The sequence below is a fragment of the Pelobates fuscus genome, chromosome 4, assembly GCF_036172605.1.
Source record: "Pelobates fuscus isolate aPelFus1 chromosome 4, aPelFus1.pri, whole genome shotgun sequence".
NCBI classification, from domain to species: domain Eukaryota; kingdom Metazoa; phylum Chordata; class Amphibia; order Anura; family Pelobatidae; genus Pelobates; species Pelobates fuscus.
The window spans coordinates 308,107,435-308,120,307 of record NC_086320.1 but is presented as its reverse complement, the minus strand read 5'-3'; the positions used below and the strand labels follow the sequence as shown (position 1 = coordinate 308,120,307).

Below are 12,873 nucleotides of genomic sequence, written 5' to 3'. Positions count from 1 at the left end.
ACTGTTTTAAAACTTTAATAAACTTTTCTACAGGCAGCAGGGAGACTACCTGTCATTCTAGGCACTCCCCCTGCTGTCACTGCTATGGATGGCTATTCTGTCCATGTGATCGTGAGGTCCTCGCAATCACATGGACCAGGAGGGCCGGATTGGCAGCAGGGGGACTCCCTGGGATGTCATTCGCGTGGGAATGGTGGGAAGTGCTTGCAAGAGATTTGGTTCTGATACACCTCTTTTAAGCAGGACATTTGCATTTGCAGTTCACCCAATATTTGCAGTCAAACATGGGGTCTTGGGTTCCTTTGTATAGAGATGGTCCAAAACATTTATATTTCCTGACGGTATAACGTCTACAGACATGCTCTGTAGAAAAATGTCAGCACATGGGATTGGGTGACATGGATGGTTTTTGGGACTTTTATAAATGGAAAACAAGCAAGTAACTAACTAGGATTATTATTTATATTACCTCTGAGGTTATTTACAAAACAGGTAAGTGGGGAGGCCGGCGTGGACGTGCTATGTTGTCCGCCGGCGCTTAGAGCCTGGTCCCCAACGACCTGTCCTTAAGAGGTTAAAGGAGTACAGAGTGTATAGATAAATGACACACAGCATATTTAGCTCCAACCCCCACCTCCCATACTTGTGGCTTTTCTGGCTTTTTGCTGGCTTTTCAAACTCTGCCCTTCACCATCAGCCCCTGCATGCACAAACTAGTTGGTGAGCTATTCAAGCCCCTCCCCCCCCTGCTGCCATGGTGCCTGGCGTGGTCACGCGCCAGGTTAAGGATAGAGCTAACCTCAATTCTTTAATGTATTATGAAAATTCTAACTCTGGAGTAAAGAAAAAAAAAAAAAAAACAACGAGTAAAGTTGAACACTTTCTGTGCCCAGATTTAAATGCACCATCCCCTATGACCCAATAATCAGCTGTTAGGCCTGGAGCCTCCTGGTTATATACATATGTATATGCAAAAAAAAAAAAACACTGGTAAAGACCATAAACTAGTCCATTTGGTAAATACAGTAAACTAGATTCATTCTTCCAAAAGTTACAACAATTTCCTTTACTACTGAACACAGGTGGATATGGGTGCCAGTGAATCAAATGATTAGACAACACATGGGGAATATTGCCCACAGACATAAAGCATAATTACTACAGTATTGTGGTTATGGTGTCCCTTTAAGTATGTGGACAATTGCAAATTTCTTTGACCTTGATATGAAATTTTGGCTAAAAACCTGACTCCCCTTTAACATAAATAATACACCATGTCGCTTACACAGATACTGTTAGATACCATCTGCCCAAAATGTCCAAACTAATAAAATCTCTTGATAATACCAGCTATGTTTCAACACGCACATTGAATATAACCTTTGCAATAACTTTATAAAAAGAATCCGTTTTTGAAAAAGAACACACCCTGGAGTGAAAAAAAAAAAATGCATGACTAGCATTTTCCTATGATCTGGGATTTCCGTCTTCATAGAAAATACTATTAAAGCATTAAAAGCAATGCTTTAAGCCGCAGAGCAGGTTCGTTTAAGGAGTGGTAAAGAAAATCAACATTTTACTTTGCCAATTCTGATTCTAAATTCAAGGCTATTAAGGCCTATCTTGCATATGTGATGCCTTTGCTAATATCTGGCAAGTTCAGATTTTAAAGGTCTTTGTAATTGCTTTCAGCTGCAGGCTGTCACAGTCCCCTGGCTGGAAGTTTTATCTTGACGCACACCCCTATTCATTCTTTTTTTGGCATTACCAAGATATAATGATACATTTGAGTCTTTTACTCTACTAAAAGCACTAGATGTTGGTATTTTTGAGGAGAAAGGTGCTATGAATGAATAGCGACAATCAATATAAATATAGGCTTTTAAACATCTAAAAGAGTAACGGTTAAATGTTTGTTCTCTAAAAAGTGAGTTGCGTTGCGTTGGCAAATGATTTACGTTTAAAGATGCAAGTAAAGTTAGATATAATTATTAAAACTTGGACATTTCTTAATTTTAAACAACTTCTAAACAAAAACGTCTCATTGTGCTGCATTGGGAAGTCTGTGATTGGACAGCCACAGAAAGTCTGGGCGGAGTTAGAAGGGGAGGCCTTGCAAAAGGTGCAGACAACAGAACTGCAATTTCTGCAAGCTGTTTTTAACTATAAATGAAAATTCACTTTGAATTCATTTTGAAGTCTCAATTTAGCACATAACCCTGTGGGTTATATTTATTTCTACACTGCATAATCTGTATATGCACAGTAACAGGAGGAGTTGTAAACATAAAAAATAGATATATGTTTTGAGTATTCAATAAACTTTAAAGCATATAGCAAAATGTTTCATTACCAAAAGGAAAAAAGGAAAACACATTGCTTTAATAGTAAGCAACTCTCAGAGCAGCGTTTCACACTTTTATGATGCCAAAATTAATTTCCAAAATTTTCTCATCGGAAAAACAACTTTATACCTCATTCGCCAATGTCTGTAGATTGCAGACTTCAGGAAGTAAATAAATTCAAAGTTCTTAATATGACAACTTAGTATTATGTTAATTTAAACCTCAGTAAATGCTGTAATATTTTAGTCACAGTTTCTCATCAAATAAGCTGGAATACGGAGCCAACAAATTAAAAGCCATCCAAATACAGGCAGTCTGGGGCAGGCCATCGAGTCAGCATGTAACAAATAATGGTACTGCTTGACCCTAAAGGTTTGGTGAAACCATTGTCATTGTAAGGTGCAATATCCTTTCTATTGTTCAGTAAATCGTTGTAGGTCTAACAATTAAAGTGGAGATGTCACTTTTCTTCGAGTTACAGTTTCTCATTCCCACTTCACAGTAAATGCTAGTGAAGGGACACTCAACTGCCCAAATAAAAAAAGCATACATAAATAAATAAATAAATAAGAATAACTGGTTTTTTTTTTTTCAATAAAGGGATCTATCCAAAACAGCGTGCAAAAGCTACAGATCTCTTGTCTGATGCCTTTGCAAGCCCTCCCCTTCTAGCCCCGCCCACACTTTCTGAGGCTGTCAAATCACAGACTTCCCAATGCAGCTCCACAAGGAGTCTTTGTAAGGCAGGTGCACTGAGAAATTGCTGCCTCTCATGTTTTGCTCCACTAAGCTAACCAAACAAGGAAGTAACAGGACCGGTTGTCTGATTGTCAGGTGGGGTGGGGGTGTAACAAAGTTAATTTATAAGATCGCCAATTTTTATTGAAATCTGTAATTTTTTGAAAATGATAAAAGTGGACATACTCTTCACACATATCAGGAAGCTGAAGTGCTTCAGGGGTCAATAGTGTATTTTTAATGGCAATACAGCAGAAGTAAGTATATAAAACACACCTCCTTCAACAGAACTTCCATGTCAGGGGTGTTGTGAATGCCCCACAGTGGGCACGTGTGGGCATCTGATGGAAAATAATCTAAACTCATGCATTTCTTCAAAAGTGAACATGTGTACATGTGCCCCCACCACACAGCACAATGAGGGCTATACTAATATATAAATAAATAATTATAATGCTCTAGCTGTGCCAGGATAGCTAAGCATACAAAGTAAATTATAAAATAAAACCCATTTGGAATTTAAAAAAAATAGTACAAATCCAATAGCTACATTTTACTTAGAAATCAATTTGTGTCAAATCCCTACATGTGACACTGACAAATTGAGTCATTCATTACATTCATTATGTTGCTACTTTGCAATTTTTTAAATTTATTTTTTGGCACTTATGCATTCTTTGTTGTTTTGGGCAGGCAGGTTTTGAAATTGCTTCTGGGTGAAATTCACTTTCTGTTTAAACAATACAGGGTTACTTACTGAAGTAAACAATCTAACTGAATTCACAGTCTGTTTGAATCTAAAGCCAAAGTAGCCAAACTGGAAGCATACCTGACTTAGAAGATGTTTCCAGTTTGGCTATTTTTACCTTGTCTTGAAATGCACTGTGAATTCTCACTTTACTGAATAAGGCTACAAATAATCAGAGTGGTTTCTTCAGAGCAAGGAGCTTGGGAAACCGCTAGCCAAGGGAGACATCTCTGATTTTTAATGGATTTCTTTTTCTATGCTTATGCTTTGGTAGTTTGTATTTCAATTCAGTACCTCAAGGGGGTCATTAAAATGTATCTCTATTCAGCATTGACACTGTTCACTATATGGTGATTTGTAGTGAAGTGATAGCTAGCTTGCCAACGTTACACTAAAATAGCTGTATTGCACATGTTTTTCATGTGTATTGTACCTTAAAGTTTGCAAATCGATTCTCAATTCATTACAATTCACTGTTTAGTGAATTAGCCCATCATTTATCTTATCGGCTGCTCAGATGGTATAATTTAAAATGTTTTAACATCTACAGGTTTTCCACAATTACTTTCATTTTAGATTTATTTAAATTTAATTATCACGTTAATTCACTAGAGACCAACACAGTTTGAATAGGCATTGCAACTGCTATGTCAAAAATGCTATTTACTCACTAGTAGTATAAAGAAAAAAAGGACTTAGAACGGAAGTTTCGGGGCTAAGCTAATGGTCATGGGACTGAAAACATAGGGGATAAACATTCATTAACATTTGAGGTAAACCGGCGTTTGGGATATTCTCATATCAATACAGCTCCATTCCGATGAAGTAGTTATGGTGCCAGGAGTTTCACTTTAATAAAGTTCAGCATTAAAATTAGAAGTCCAAAATGACAGTTAATGAAACTCTATAAGTCATTTTAGATAGAATTATCTTTTTCTATCTAATAAAGCTTTAAGTAAATGCTAAAAAAAAAAAAAGGAAAAACCTGGAAAATATATGGGCATTTATGTAACATTTTCGCTCATTAAAGAGTACTTTGGTACAAAAAAGGCTGGTTGCAAATGTCATAATCTACTCAATGTATCCAATGTCGTGATGGTTGAAGTGTCTCGTACATTTAGTACGTTACAGAATGTAAAACTGACAGCCAATAAGCATATTTTTCTGAAAATCAGATACACCAGGCTGTTTTTCTTATAGCATTTTGCTATTTTCACACTGGTATTTTATCACAGATCTATTCCATAATCTATTTCATATTTTATTGTATTTTTACACTCACATTGTATTGTTTCTGTACATTCTGTAGAGAAGTTGTGTAAACACAGGAAAACCCCTGATCTGTATCCACCTACACCTGTTGAGTTCATAGATGGCGTGAGATAAAACGTTTGTAAGTAATTGCAACCCTGTCTTATGCTGGCCAAATTCCTTATTCAATATTTCAAGAGTTAACTGTTCGCGGAACACTGGTTGAAATACACTAACTTATGGCGCAATGAGAATCCCTGTACATTTCTCTTGCATACAATTTGTTTATGAGTATCTTTCTGTTGATGTATTTTCTCTGAGTTTATTTATATTGGTATAATTCAATGAAAAATCTGTATCATTGTTTTTTTTTTTGGTTTTTTTTAAGTGTCACATATAGATACCTAGCATATGACCTGTAGCAACTAGACACAGATGACAAATGACGTACATAGAAAATCAGGGTAAATGTGTTATTATTTGTGGTATTTATTTTATTTTGCTAAACTAGTTATGCTAATGCTCTAATAATTAGTATTATAAGCTAAACTGTGTTTTGTTTCATCCTATTGCATTACATTATTTTAATATTTTACTAAGCAATTTTATTACTCATATAATAATTTGTGGTATACAGTTACAGCCTATCGCTACCCCCGATTGCTGGTATGAATTGGTATGGTTAATGTGGGCTTACTCTCTGCCTAAGTCATACGTCTAGTCAGAGGCAGATCCACAGAAGTTAAGGGACCCTCGTTTAGTGTCATTTTAAAAATGGTTAACCATTGGATGATGCCTATGCTATAAATTAGATTAAGTGACTTTGGTGCCTAGCGTGTCACTTGGAACTCACAAGACACCTTAAAGAAAAACTTTTATTAATTTCACTCTCATGGGATGTAGGTATGTATAAGACAAGTTGCTTGTGACAATCACTCTCTCACATACACAGTCTGTTCGAGGAAATCAGATCACTCAGCCTGCTTCAATAGCAGTAACTGTCCATGCACACCCAACGATGACTGATGATGTTATAGTCCATCCCAGGTGCCCCATTTAGCCTTGTACTGCAGAGAGCCCCAGATGGAGATTTTTTCCCCTACGTAAGTGGGTTAATCTCATAAGAGCAGATATTAGGCTGAATGAGTAGGACCTGCCGAAGATGGGGTACATTGACTTTGTGACAGGCTTATGCAAAGTATGATCATATACTGTAACTAAATTCCCATTATTTTTGCCTAGATTAGATGTTTTTAAAAGATTTAAAAAAAACGAATAAAACCTGTAAGCTTTGAAGTTGCTGTTTAATGGATGAGTGAGTTCGCTGGAACTTTTGCAATTATATATATATATATATATATATATATATATATATATATATATATATATATATATATAAACATACACACACCACCTTTGTTAAGTGGTTGTAATAGTGCAAGTGGAGCGCATCAGAGTTTCTCTACTGGATACAGATGATGGCATGAAATATTGTGTTTATAATATGTCAAGAGCAGTTTGGGGTGAAATCTGAGATATTTAATGCAACATAAAATTTAACAGTCCAAACTAAGATCTCATTCTACTACTGAGTAGGTCACGCCAAATAGGCATGAATGAAGATTTTACCTACAGATTACAAATTCATCCATAAGTATGCAGCAAAAAAAATCCATGTTATAATGAACAAAGAGCTTTAAAAATGGGTATGGAACCGCAGAAATTAGTAAGATATGCCAAACAAAAGCATCTATCTGTAAGATTGCTGAACAGATCATTATAAATACTGGGGTCTATTCACTAAGCTGGAACTATGCCCCTGATTATACAAATTTAAATCTGACCCACAATTGCAACTCGGGTACTTAGTGAAATCTCATTTTATGAACCTTCTAAAAAATAGGCCTGAATGTGCTAACTAATTTCAGAGAAATCAGGTACCTGCTAAAAAATTCAGTAATAAAAAGTCAGCATTCCATACAAATTACACAAATTTGAACAGGGCTGGGGGTTTTCAAGACAAAACAGGTGCTTTTCCAGATGTAAAAAGCTAAATGTTCTGAAACATTCAATAGGTTTTCAAAAAACACAAGAAATATATTTCATAACGTTAAAGCATATCCAATAGCATTAAATTGAGGCCATTGTGTTTGAATTCAATCTAATTATATCTATTTTGGTGCAGACTTGAGAATTGTATATTCCTTATGTTTTAATAATAATTGTTCAGCCACTGAGGGGAAGGAAAACAAAGAAAATGGGAATGGGGAGGAAATTGGGAAGGAATTCTTGAGATGTTCATCTGTTTTTTTAAACTAATAAGGAACATTTAGCCACTAAGTGTGGCTAATTCATATCAAGAGGATTCATTTTTGAGCAATTTTGACTTCATTTAGACCTTGGCTTGCTTAGTTTGGATGATCACAATTCGGTTAATTAACTAAATAATTATTGATTATATATACTCACAAACTGTACTGATAGATGGAGAGAACTGGTATAACTGTTCGGCTGAATCAAATCGCAATTGACTGTATCTTTTTCCAGTTGAGATGCCAAATTCTGGGTGCAAAGGAATAATTCATTTTATAATTTGAAAGAAATGGGTGGAATAGAATCCATGGCCTCCTGGAACTATTGCTTCAATAAGCTGTATTGGTAATGAAGCCTGGAGTATCCCTATAGAAAAAAAAAAAGAATGTATAAAAATGTGTGTACATACATAGTTTATAACATGCTAACAGGTCAATTTAACACTATGCAGGTTATATTAAAAATGAAAGGAGGTACAGTAAGTGCAGTAGTTATACAATGTAGTTATGCTTGATTTTTTATAAAATGCCAACATATGAAACTTTACAAAATAGACAGCTACATACCTGACAATGTTGGCAAGTATGCGGCAGTGCTGGATCAAGAATGGGGCAAATGGAGGCATAGCTGAAGTCAGTGTCTAGAGAGTGCAATCTGTGCTTCTGGATGACAGACAGCCTAGCAGGCTTGCGCATGCACAGTGCAATATTGAAGCTCTTGAATATGGGTTCAAATACCCTGTAATTATTGTCTAATGCAGCGCAAGTGCAGCTAAATTAAAAAAAAAATTTTCATATAAGAGCCTTTCTTTACTGCACTCCACATGCTGCCCTCTTGTGGCTATACACTTTAAACTACACTCCGTATACCATCACCACAGCTGATTCTAGAGCCGTGGTCCTTAGAGACCTTTTACTAAGTATCAAGATTATGTATATGGCACTAGGGACTTATTTGTCTATTAGAAAACAAGCTCAGTAACCATTCTTCGAGTATAATATCATTAATATAAAAAACACACACAAAATTAAGCCCTGTGCTCAAACTCCCACTATTCTTGGGTGGCCGCAAGCAATAAAAAAAAATAGCAAGATATTTAACCCAATATACCACTCTTCAAGAGTACTCTTCAAAGTCACAAAGTCATCTACAACATGAATGGAATATACATTAAATAAATCAACAAAATGTATCCTGCAAGTGTAAGAAAACAGCAAAAGGGATTTCATGAATGCACACCACACTGGCCGGCCCCATTCAGGGCAGACTATGCTGGGAGGGCTGTGATACCCTTAATGGCCTTAGTGCACTTTGCACAGCATGTGCATGTCTAACGATGTGCTGTAATTTATTAAGACTTAGATCCTGGTTTCCCCAGATATCGGACACAGGAGAGCAAAGTCAGTAGACAGCACTCCGAATTCAGAACTGTCCCACTAACCTTGGGAACGCTGGGAGGTATGCGCTGTTTGCCAACAGTTCTAAATCCAGAAGGAGAGTTTTGCTTTCTGAACCTGCCCCAGCATCAAAGATTTTTTCCCCTGGTTTTTCCCAGAAGTATTTTTCAACTTTTAAAGGCAGTATACAACTCAAGGGTATTTTAATCCATAGGGAAGTGCACCAGCAGCTCTCTGGGTGTGGACATCTACGAATGGCTGTTGGGCTGGACAGCCAACTGTCTTGATGCTGGGGTTACTTGTCCCCTTTAAGTCATTGCACACCACTAGTGATACAAATTTTAAAAATGGTACTGACAATGAAAAAGTGAAATTACTTATTATCTTGGCAAGAGGAGGGGTTCAGGATTTGGGTGCCGAGACAGTCCCATTTTTGTTGTCAAACTTCTAAAAATGGTTGGCCATTGCACTTAAATGCTTCTTTTGCCATTTTATCTTACTATAATTAGTAAATGCCATTACTGAAACATAAACTACATCAATTTCACTTGTTGAGTCTCTATGGAGTGAACATGCAAGAAGAGTGAATACGTTTAGATTCTTATTTGTTGATTCATATAACATAAGATATTCAATGAATATGTATTGTTATCTGGTTTAGTAAAAATCATAATATCTAAAAAAAAAAAAAAAATGTATTTGCCCATAATAGAACTTGAACCCAGGATACTAGCAAAAATTACAAAGCTTTAAACCAAAGGGGAACACCAGCCCGAGCCACTGAACCCCAGGGAAGTCACCCTCCTGCACCTAAAAAGTAGGTAATAGGAGGGTGACTTAAACATTTTGCATGTGTGTGTGTGTGTCTTTATGTATGTGTGTGTCTGTCTGTATGTATGTCTCTATATGTATGTGTGTCTGTGTGTATGCCCCCCCTTCACCTCCTGTGTGTGAAAATCCCTCACCCCCTTCTTTGCAACCCCCTTCCCTCGTGTGCAGCCATTTCCCCCCAGTGTGCAGCACTGCAACCCCTCCCCCTGCCCTCTGTGCAATCCCCTTACCCCTCCTGTGTGCAGCCCCCTTCCCTTGTTTTTGGTGGAGTGTGTATGCATCATTATTTCTGCGTGCTTATAATGACATATGTATAATGTATATGTACATACCTCCCAAATGGCAAATCGGGCAGTGGTAGAGCTTGGCAGGACAGCGGGATTGCCAACCAAAACTGTCCAAGTACAGGAACAGAGAGATGGTGGGCTCTGCTGAATGAACTTACATTCTAGAGGGAGTGGGGTATAGTGACACAAAGGGTAAACGTAGGGGTACGAAGTAGGTTGTTGGAAAAGTATTGACTGAGGGCTTAGTAGGTAATTTTGACAGTTGCAGGAGAGGAATCATGGAGGGTGAGGGATAAAAACCTGCTAACAGTTTAATTAATATGTTTTCTTGAAGAAGTCAGTTTTCAATGATTTTTTGAATGAGTGAAGACTGGGTGAAAGTCTAACGGAGAAGGGAGGGGTGTTCCACAGAAGAGGTGCAGCCCTGGAGAAATGTTAGAGGCGAGCATTAGAGGTGGGAGTACGGACAGAGGATATACGTAGGTCTTTGGCAGAGCGTAGGGGCTTCGACGGGACATACTTGTGTATTAGGGAGGATAGGTAGGTTGGAGCAGCATTATGTAGAGACTTGTAAGCAAGCACCAGAATTTTAAATTGAGCCCTATATCTAACTGCATAGTAACTTACTAAACAAGTATAGTAAGTTAATTACACACCTATCAAGAATGACATTGGTTTGTTGCTTTTTTTCTCTTTTAACATCACAATATTGGCCTATTGAGCTTGACAGTGAGATTCACGAGTAAATCATTAGTTACGATAGTCAAAGTTTTAAGACAACAACATTTTGTGACTTCTGCAGCATTACCGCCAGTAAAATGGTGTGTTCTGGATGTGTGATCACTTTAGAAGCTTCCTCAAGATTCCAGACGAAGGTCAGAAAACTTTTCAAACACTTACGGATGCTGGATTGTAATTTACCCCACCGTTAGTCCTAGCCTTCTATTTCACATAATTTTATAAATGATCCACATGCTATCTCCAATATTTTTTACTTTGAACATACATGTAGAAAGATTTCTTATCTGTAATCTACACAAGAAACCTGTATTACAGAATGAAAAATCTCACATGTGGCAAATGGATCATTCAATGACAAAATAGGTTTTAATGGTATTTGGAGTGAAGCTTGAATTACATAAACTAAGCAATACCTAATTAACCCCTTTACTAGTAACTTATTTGTATTTTTTTAAAATATATATTTTACATAATTTTTAAAATATGGAATAGGACACATACAAATTAAGGGGGAGGGGTGGATAAAATCATAGAAATTAGAATCTTGTATTTATTTATATATCTATTATTTCCTTTCAGAAATATTGTGGTTGTTAGGTAGGCCTGTCATCAGGAATTTTGGGGCCCCTTACACTCCCTGAGTCTGCCCACAGGACTGGCCCAGAGTCCATCTAAAGAGCCTTTCATCCATTTCACCACCACCTCACAGGCACTTAGAGCTACGGTAATGTTATTTGGTGTGTATTTGTAGGGGATTTAATGAGTGTGTTTAGGGAAAGTTTGGTATGAATACAGTGTATGTAGGGGTGTAGTGTATGTATGTGTGTGAGGAAGGAAAGGTGTGTATAGTGGATTGAGTGTGTGTAGAGTGGATGCAATATGTGTGTAGTGGATAGAGTTTGTGTTTGTAGTGGATATAGTGTGTGTATATAGTGCAGGCAATGTGTGTATAGCGGATAAAGTATGTGTGTTTGTAAAGTAGATACTGTGAGTGTAAGGAGTATAGTGTGTGTGTATATATAATGGAGGCAATGTGTGTATAGTGAGTGTAGTGTGTGTATAGTGGATACAGTGTGTGTATAGTGGATGTAGTGTGTGTATTGAATGCAGTGTTTATTTGTATAGTGCATGCAGTATGTGTTTAAGGGATGCAGAGCAGACAGAGATTTCTCTATCTATTGAGAGAGATTTGCTATATATATCTGGTCCCCGAGTGGCCCAGACCCCTTACAGGTGTGCTACGTGTACCTGATGGCAGCCCTGGGTAGTGGTATGAATTAATAGAGATTCTATTCATTATATTGCAATATATGTGTAGAAGCGTAAAAAAATACAAAATTGACACATACCCTACTTATTGTAATTTGGAATCTGATAGTATTTTTGGGAATACAGATTGCCAAAATTCCAGCAGAATGCAAACATTATATTGAAATATTTGTGTAGTAGTGTAAATAACTAAATAAATACAAAAATTGCAACATACGCTACTTAATGTTATTTGGAATCTGCTAGTATTTTTGGGAATGCAGATTGCCAAAATTCCAGCCAAATTCAAACAAAATGTAGGTTGTCATAATAACACATTTAGTACAGCCAATTGGAATAGTGCATTCCAATAACAAGGTAAGCAGCTGCTTTTATACCAACAAACCATACTTGGCAGGTCTGTCCTGATTTTGGGCCTCTATGACTCCACTCAGAAGTTATCCTGGTATACCACTTAAAAGGATACCCGATTAGATGTGCTTGTGCAGTATGAAAGAAACTCAAAGTGTTTCTGCCCATACAGAGCAAAGGGCTTGTATGTGCACAAGCACTCCTGAAGTGGTCTCATTTAAGCATAAGAATGTCATTTTATGCAGAGCAAGAATACCTTATGATGTGCTAATTGAGAACTTTTCTCTGATGCCTCCAAAAGTGGAGAATGAGATTAAATATAAAAGTAAAAAAATATTATGTTAAAATATTCATCTCAGTGAAGTGGTCTGGGTGCAGTGTCCCAGCTCCTTTAAAGGACCACTATAGTCACCCAGACCACTTCAGCTCAATGAAGTGGTCTGGGTGCCAGGTCCCTCTAGTTTAACCCTGCAGCTGTAAACATAGCAGTTTCATAGAAACTGCTATGTTTACATTAAGGGTTAATCCAGCCTCTAGTGGCTGTCTACCTGACAGCCGCTAGAGGCCGCTTCCGCGATTCTCAGTGTGAAAATCACAGTGAG

General features: G+C 37.2%; 1 long non-coding RNA gene across 1 annotated transcript in view; it reads right to left on the bottom strand.

Annotated features, from left to right (window-relative positions):
• Window positions 1–12,873, bottom strand: part of LOC134608057 (uncharacterized) — a 131,986-nt gene that overhangs the window by 61,809 nt on the left and 57,304 nt on the right. The window contains exon 2 of the long non-coding RNA XR_010090712.1: window positions 7,552–7,761. This is a non-coding gene — a long non-coding RNA (uncharacterized LOC134608057). The remainder of the gene's footprint in view (window positions 1–7,551; window positions 7,762–12,873) is intronic.